Genomic DNA, 8,578 nt, shown 5'->3' with positions numbered 1-8,578 from the left:
CAGTCTGTGTCCTGTATCAGGGTTCCCCAAGAACATGGAGCTGACAGGTAACAAGGAAAGAGGCTGGATAACAATTGTTGGCTACAAAAGACCAATTTACAGGATCATAATGAATTCTAATTTATCATATGGGATGTGAAGTTATTAATAACTCAAAGTTTGCATTTATGATTTTATGAGGGGTACTGGCCACCTTAAGACATACACACACATACACTCACTCATTCAAAACCATGTTACTCAGACTTATGTAGTAAAGTGTACAGTAGCTGCTGTAGTGATTGTGAGAACACTGGTGTCAGTATATCTACCTATCTGAGGCCCTGGAGTCTGCTGTCAATGGTCAGCTTCCTTCAAGATGATGTCTTCTCCAGAAGTGGGTTGCCTGCTTGTCCTTCTGTCTCATTAGGTCAGGTGCTGGATGAGAGTGTGCCACTGAGGGTCAGGCTTCACTGCCTTTTATCCCTTTCTGGCAGACTACTGTGATCCCCTAGCATCATCTTGGCTGCCCAATCTGGAGGTCACTGTCCCACATCAGTCTTGAGTAGTGCATGACAGCTGTCAGTCACAGTCACTGGGGGTTCCACCCAATGGTGTAGTTTTGGGATTCCACCCTTGACTTATTGACTTAATGGCTGTATCGTCATGGGTTATAGGAATAGTCAATAGGGTGGGTAAGTCAGTTCCTTGGCTTGATTAGCCTAAAATGGCTTGTAGAGTTTTGTAATGGTAAGTTCCTTTGTCTTGTACTATTGTCATGTAAGTACATTCTGATCACCATACACATTCACATTCACTCAAGGGGGACCAGCCCAACATAGCAGATTTTATCACTTTACAGTTACAATTTCAGTGCAGTTTTTAACAATGATCCAGGGTGTAATTTCATTCTACAGAGAGTACATTCCTTAAGGGTTTAAAAGTATAAAATATAAAATGCCTTGGTAAAGATGAGACAGATGAAATATAAAAATGCAATGTGAGGTAGGGAGCATCAAAGGCTATTGGGGACAGTGAGTGAGTTAAGTTAGCATCAGGGTATATTTACAGTCTTTGAAGTGGATATTTTAGTTCTTTTGTTTTCTTTAGTGACACTTAGCTCAACTGATATGTAGATGTAGTTTGTAGGTTTCTCTTGCAGAAAGCCACTTTAGCTTTCTGGCTTGCTCTGAACCTAGCCACACCCCTGCAATGAGTGTCCTAGGTCTCTGCCAATACTCGGAAGGAAAAAGAAAAGCACAAAATGGGGGTGCGGGGGTTGGTGCAGGCAAGAAGGGGCTTCTGTTATATCAGTGTTCAGAAGGGAAATGTATGAAGGCGGCTTTCTGCTACACATTCTTGGATCTAGAAGACTGGTTCATATTTCTTAACTTACAAGTTGCTAACTTCCACACTGTGAGATGGTACTCATACAGGAAATATCTCTGATTCATCATGGGCCAGGACTACTACCAGTACAGAATCCTAGTCTTTGGTTTACCCGCAGACCTGAGAGTTTCCACCAGAGTGCTCTGGGTAGTAGTAGAGCTGTTACAGAGCCAGGAGGATCACAGTTTACCTGTCTTGATGACTGATTACTGAAAGGCTTTTCAGCCATTCAGAAATTAGAAAACCTCCAGAGAACAGTGAGCCTCTTCCAGTCTCTGAGGATCATTATTAATTAGCAAAAAATGAAACTGGATCCTTCCTGCCCAGAGTGTTAATTGGTGCTTACCTGGATTCAGTGTCAGCAAGAGTCTTTCAGGCCTATCTAGAACTTATCCTGTCAGTGAAGAAGCATCCAGTTACAAAAGTAAGAACTTGCTCTCAAGCACATGACAAGATGGTGTGAGCTATTTTGTCTATCAGAGAAGCAGTTGCATTATGTCCTTTGCATATAACCCATCAAATTCACTTGTCTGTAGTGCATCTGCCCAGTAATCAGAATACCAAAGATCATCTAAGTAGACTTGTCTCCCTACATTACGAGTAGGAAATTAAGGACTTGGTACTCAGGTATAGTTGTGAAATTAATTTGGCTATAAATCTACTTGCAACTAAGACATGATGTGAAAATGTCCTTCTTTCTCCCTGGAGAGAGGTCAGCCCAGGTTCCTTCTTAGCCATATCTGTGAAAAAGTAGTCAAGAAATCTCCTGTATATATTTGCTCCCACACCTCTAATCCTGTGAGTCCTTAAAAAATAAGACAAGACTGGGCCCCTGTGGTACTAATAGGCTTTGTGTAGCTGAGTCAGTTTTGATAAGAGTTCCTGATGACTGTTCCTGTTTGTTAGAGATCCTATGATGCTGGCATTAGTCCCAGACCTGCTAGCTTAGGGAGGAGTGAGGATTTTCCATCCAGATCTATGTTCCCTCCATTTGCAGCATTGATGCTGGATGGTGCTCTCAGGTACGGTGAGACTGTTTGACCCAGGTCAAAGATACTCTCATCCAAAGCAGAAAGAACTTTGTCATGTATATCTAACTGGCTACGGCATTAAGTACAAAAGTAGTGAGCAAACCTGATCCTTCTTTTGCTTTTTGAGGTTAATAAGATTCCGGCTGTAGGCTGTAAGACAATAGATACGAGTTTGGAATACAATGATGAAATAGCACACAAGCTAAGATACAATAATGATGCTGCATGCATAACTACAGCGGTATGCATTTCAAAAACTGAATCCAGAGAATGAAGCTTTATATTATGCCTCTGTATTTCATGGTCCCAATCAGGCATCAGGTACCATTTTTGTTGTGGAGCACAGCAGGCCCCCCTCCCTCATGCCTTTAATTGGCCAAGGGCACCCGAAAGTCCCACCCCTCCCCAGAGATTGATAGATGGCCATCTGTCAATCTCTGGGGAGGGGCAGGACTTTCAGGGGCCTTTCAGCCAATCAGAGGTGTGGGATGGGGGTCCCTCTTGTCCCTTCCTGGATATTGCAATCTCTGAAGCAGGGCAGAACTTCAGGGAACCACTTGGTTAATCATAGGTGTTGGGGGGCCTGTTGCACTCCACCATGAAAGTCTTCCCCCACCCTTCTCCCCTCTCCCTCCCCCCAGTGCTTCAGGATGCCAGGGCTTCCCACCTCTGTTTGCAGCTCCCTTCCCCCCTTCCTCTGCTCCATTCCCCCCCACCTCCCCTTGCTGGCTGCTTTTTCACTTTCTCACATGGACCAGGCTTTTTCATGGGTTTCTCTGAAAATTGTGAATTTGGTAAGCCCCTAATTATGACTGTTTTAGCACATAATTATTTGACCAATAGTTACATCATACGAACTAAAATTACACCAATAATGTTATTCACAGTTTTAGTTCTAAGATTTTGGCATAAATGGAAACCATACATAGGAATAGGAATATACAAATAATCCCAATACTTTTCAGATGTAAATGGCAAGGTTAAAATGGCATCCGATGAGCTGATTAACGATGAATACAATAGCATGTCATTCAAAATCCCCATCGGAGCAATGCTAAATTCTGAGCAAAATTGTTTCCTGTTTACTCGTTTGTTTCCCAAATGCGATAGTTACATGTTCAGTTATAGTACCAAATGCCACTGATGACTAATACCGTTATCAAGGACTTTAATTTCCTGACAGTGAACACTGTTACCTTCCACTTTCATCTTCATAAATGAGGAGAAGCTAAGATTGCTAGGGAAACAGGGAGTGAAGATGTTATAAAGCGGATATAATTACCTGGCAAATGATAAAGCAACTCAATAAAAGGCTGCACTCTCATTCAGTTTCAGATGCTGTGATATGCATCAGTTAGTCTGTGTTGGGCATTCTTATTGTTTCTCATCATCTCACCATTATCAGAGCTGCTAAGACTCCTGCTTCAGGGAGTTGCATAAATTTAGTCCATTTTCTTGCCTTGCTTGTTTGTTCCCCATTCCATGCTGACATGGACCAGACTAACAGTTGTGCTTTTCCTCCTCCTGGCTCCTGGAGACTATTGCTTGGGTGACTGGCTGCTCTGGTTTTCTCATTTGTGACCTTCCATGCTATGGGCCCAATTCTCCACTATGTTGTACTCTGTGTAGTCATTTAAACCTGTGCAAAGCAATGATAAATTGCTACCATATTATCATGGGAACATTTTACATATATTTTTCACAGGTGTTAGACTACACAGGTTATGAGGTAGCAGGTCCTTCAGGGCTGCTTAGGCCAGAGCTTCAGCTGGTATCATTTGACATATTTCCATTGAAATGAATGGAGTTATGCTGTTTTTTACTGATAATAACCTGCCCACTACTGTCTAGCAGTCTACATGGCAGATTTATAGTGATCAGAAATAAGAGTCTGAGTACAAATTGTGGAGCAGTGTCAACAGAAGTAAATATATTTTTGATTATTGTAATCAAAGAGTAAGATTCCCCATTGGCAGCATCTAATTAGATAACAGGAGTTTCACAAGGCCTGTTCCTTTCAGTTGCCATACATACAGGTCTATGATAACCTGTTACAAGTGAAAGAAGCTGGAGGCTAGACTACCTGCTTGGATGCTGTCATTTTCTCTCTATAGCATTTTTTTGGGACAGGACTATTAAAAGAAAGGCAGTTTGCTGCCAGTGTTTTCTAGCCCTCCAGGCCTGCTTGATCTATAATACAATCATTAGTGCTCTAGAAAGAATGGCTTGCTTGCTTATGTGTCAAAAGTGTTTAATCAAAGAGTTGCCGTAAATCACTTAGTCCTAAAGGCAGTTTTTCTAGGACATCTTTAAAGATGGAGCCAGCTAAAGGAACAGCAGAGAGAGAAATGGGTGGATTGAGGAAGCTTGGGCTCCCTGGCTCAGATCTGTAAAGATACTTGGGTACTTACATTAATTCTTAGACCAATAGGGGCCAACCTTCTTGGCAAGCACATTACACATTAGCCTTGCAGCCTCCCCAAGTAGCATTCCAATCCCCTTCCCCTGCCCAATCTGTTGCTCTTTCTGCTTCCTGCCTTGTGCTCCCTTTGCAATCTGCTGCTCTGCCTCTTGCTCCCTGCCTCATCTGCTGCTCTGCTTTCTCCTCCCTGCCCTGTCCATTACTGTGCTGCCTCTCCCTATCCTGGTCTGCTGTGTATCACACACGGAGGCTAGCTGTGCCACTTGTGGCACACCCATTGCGAATTGGCCATCCATGATTTAGACACTGGTGACCTTTTCACATCTGTTGCTTTCTTCCACCTAAACCCATAGGACACATCCCAACAAGTGTGCATGTGTGGTTTGCAGAGCCTCAAAACACGATGAGGAGTTGCAAACCTCATGCGGTACACGTGTACCCATTTGCCATGCTGGTAATTTGTGGTGTGGTGGGTTTTTTTGACACTTGGAGCTCCTGGTGTCAAAAAAACTTGCCACTGAAAAAAGCAGCATAGCACATGTGGCAGCAGTGTGGTGCGTCTGGCAGCATGCTCTGGCTGCCAACCAAGCTCTGAGCCTGCCCTGGGAGGCGCCCAGGACTCCAGGTAAGGCAGCTGGGGCCAGTACAGGAGCTGGTCCCAGTCTCCCCTACCCCACTCAGGTCACTTTGCCTCTTGCCAGAGTACGTATACAGGGCTGTGCCCCTGAAAAACAGCAGTGGCACAAATATGTGCTGCTGCTATTTGTCTCACAGGAAACACATACGCCTGCACATGCACACTTGTTGGATGTGCCCATAGGTGCTTAAGTCTCTCAGAACCTTAACTTTCTGACTAACATTTGCAAACCCACTAAGCTCCGATGGTGTCCTACAATTAACAGGCTGCTTGGATCCCTGGCTCAAGAAAAAACCTCAACTAAGATTTTTAAATGCATTAGAGGAACGCCTATCTGAGAAGTGTACTCAATGCACACTTAACCCCTGTTATCTGAATAGGAAGCAGGCCAGCCTGGCCAGACAGCAATCTCTTCAGTGAGTTGAAACCCAAAAAAGGAATCCTATAAAAAGTGGAAATTTGGTCACAGTATTAGGTAAGAGTATAAGACTATTGCATGGGCCTGCAGGGAGAAAATTAGGAAGGCCCAGGCACAACTTGAGTTTAATTTTTTTTCTGTAGACCTCTAGTGGGCAGCATTTCAATAAATACTGTTGCAAAATTACCTGGATATTCCTTTGTTCTACTTCCTTTTTACTCATTAATTGAAAACTTGAAAAATAATCATTTGTAAGAAGAAAATCTGCATTAAATGCAAATATCTGATCAAATAAACTGGGAAGCTAATCAAAGTTTCAGCTGTATTCCTAATATGCTCTGACCCTCCATTTCCTCTTCTATGCAAGAGATCAATTAATTTTTTCTTAGCATATCCTAAATAAGCTCTGTCAGTAGAAATTATGTATCAGAGATTGTATTTATTTTACAGATAGTAGTAGGTTGGTGCTTTGTTAGGTTTATTAAAGTTATGAAACGGAGTGCAAGTATTCAGTAGGAAATAACTAACAAAATAACATGGAGGAACATGTTTATTTCTAGCAAAAGTTTGCTACAGTAAATAAAATTCAACACATGATCATTGGATTTATTCATTTTGTATGAGTATAGTATTATACAAACTGTAGCTACTCAGTACATTCCAGATGAAATGTTGTGGGTACATAAATCAAATGTGGCTGACGTTAAGAACTTGGCTAACTTACACTTCTGACTGAAGAAGCAAAATGAATGCAGATGTGAAGAAAACATAATTATTGGAATATTTTTCACTTGTTTTCTTGCAGCAGCCCAAACAAAATTATTTCAGCCCTGCACATAAAAGTATCATGCATGTGTTTTTGTGCGTGGGCTTTAAAATGTTAGGATGAAAATTGCACAACTAACAACAGTGCAATAAAAGGTAATTAAATGAAATCCTTTTAACCCATGCCTGAGTTGAAAGAAGGTTTGCATTGAGGACTTCTGAATGAAGTTGACCTCAGCTAATGCCTGCAGGTTTTAGAAGGCATCAGGTAAGAGCTCCTAAGTGAAGAACACCTTCTTTCTTACATTAAGACCATTTAAGAATTCAGGGTAACTGGGGTAAAACCAAGTGATTTGGCAGCATGAAAACAGGTCTCAGATTTAGGTGTGGCACACCTCCCACACCCCTACATTTGAACCAAACTTTTTTTTGCATTTCCTTTTTATTGCCACTTCCCCGCCAGGTATGCATCTTAACAGTGCATAGCTTCTTAAACACATATGACAAAACACACAGCAGAAATTTATGGCTGAATTTTGAACGGTTCATTTATTTCTCATCGCTGCATTAATACTGGCTGCTGGTTTTTAGATGATGTGGTGCATTGAAAGAGCGCGTCACTTAGGCCTTCTTCTCTAGTGAAAGGCCTGCGATGGGCTCAGCTTGGCGCTTTGGACGGGGCTTTTCAGTTTGCTTATTCTCTACATTTCCAGCGCCCGTTTTTTTGCGGCGGGGGGGGATGACCCGGAGTCTCTTCGGTGGCTAATGCTTAGGGAGCTTCCCAGGGAAAGAATTCATGCCGCTGCAGCCTCTTGCTTAGCAACTATCAAGCTTATTTAGCAAGAATAAAAAAAAGATACACCCTGTAATGCCGCAGCGAGCAGGGTTCGAACCTGCGCGGGGAGACCCCATTGGATTTCAAGTCCAACGCCTTAACCACTCGGCCATCGCTGCTGCTCCTGACAGTAAAACCCGGCAGGAAACTTTACTCACACTCGCTCCGCCCGCGGCCGCCTCCTGCGGAGCCAGTGGCCAATGGGAGGCTGTGGGACGCCATCTCCTCCGCCTGGGCTTTCCCGCAGCCGCAGAAGACCGGGTTGTGCTTGTTCTTCTGGGTCCGCGACGGAGCTTTCGCCCCGCCCTGAGCCACAGGGTGGAGTGGGGGGGACGGGTGCTCGGGTCGTGGCTGTCGCGGTGCATCCGGGCGGCGCGGCTTATTCCCGCGGCCCTGCAGCGACCTCCTTCCCCGCCGCGGCCGGTTGTGCCCCGGCTCTGCCTCAGGCGCCGCTGCTGGGCTGTGGCCTGTGGCCTGCTCCCCTCGGGCCTCGCCCGGTTCTCTTGAGACACCCTTTACACGTCCCTCAGCAGCGAGGACAGTCCTGGGGTCACGCAGCACTTCCAGGACCCGAACAGTGCCAGTCTCTCAGGCGGTTCCCGTAGCTTTGAACTGGAAGGGAAAATAATGCCGGGGGTTAAAAAAGCACAAGCATTTTTAATGCTCGTTATTCATATTAAGCCTCAGTGTCATGCTTCTAGCCTTGGTTTGCAGTGCTTTTATCTTGAAATTGATGCAGCTTGTACAGATGGATTTGGAGTCCTTGTTCCGATGGATTTTGCTCCTTACCAGGAATTAGAAGGTCAGGGTATATTTTTGAAACTTTTCCAAACACTTTTGGCCCAGTCTGGCCTTGCCCAAGTCGACACAGATTGTGCTGTTGATTTCAGTGGGAACAAAATCAGGCCCTATGTTCCACCTGAAAAAATGATTATAGTCTCTGAGGACAGCAGTGACGGATACGACTTCAGTCATCTTTTTAAAGCGCAGAGTTGCTACAGAGAATTTGATTCTATACCTTTTGGTGTTAATTTTCCCAGGTTGAATCTTACGGTTGTTTTGTCCATGTTTACTGAGCAGAGAGACATAGTTAGCTGCGTTA

At 43.9% G+C, this 8,578-nt stretch overlaps 1 non-coding gene across 1 annotated transcript; it reads right to left on the bottom strand.

Moving 5' to 3' along the window:
* Positions 1-7,513: 7,513 nt before the first annotated feature.
* Positions 7,514-7,595, bottom strand: TRNAS-UGA. Its single transcript has one exon. It is a non-coding gene; the product is annotated as a tRNA-Ser (tRNA).
* Between the last annotated feature and the right edge of the window lie 983 nt (positions 7,596-8,578).

The sequence above is a fragment of the Crocodylus porosus genome, unplaced genomic scaffold (genome assembly GCF_001723895.1).
Source record: "Crocodylus porosus isolate Cpor-Errol unplaced genomic scaffold, CroPor_comp1, whole genome shotgun sequence".
NCBI classification, from domain to species: Eukaryota; Metazoa; Chordata; order Crocodylia; family Crocodylidae; genus Crocodylus; species Crocodylus porosus.
This window is presented reverse-complemented; position numbering and strand designations above follow the sequence as displayed.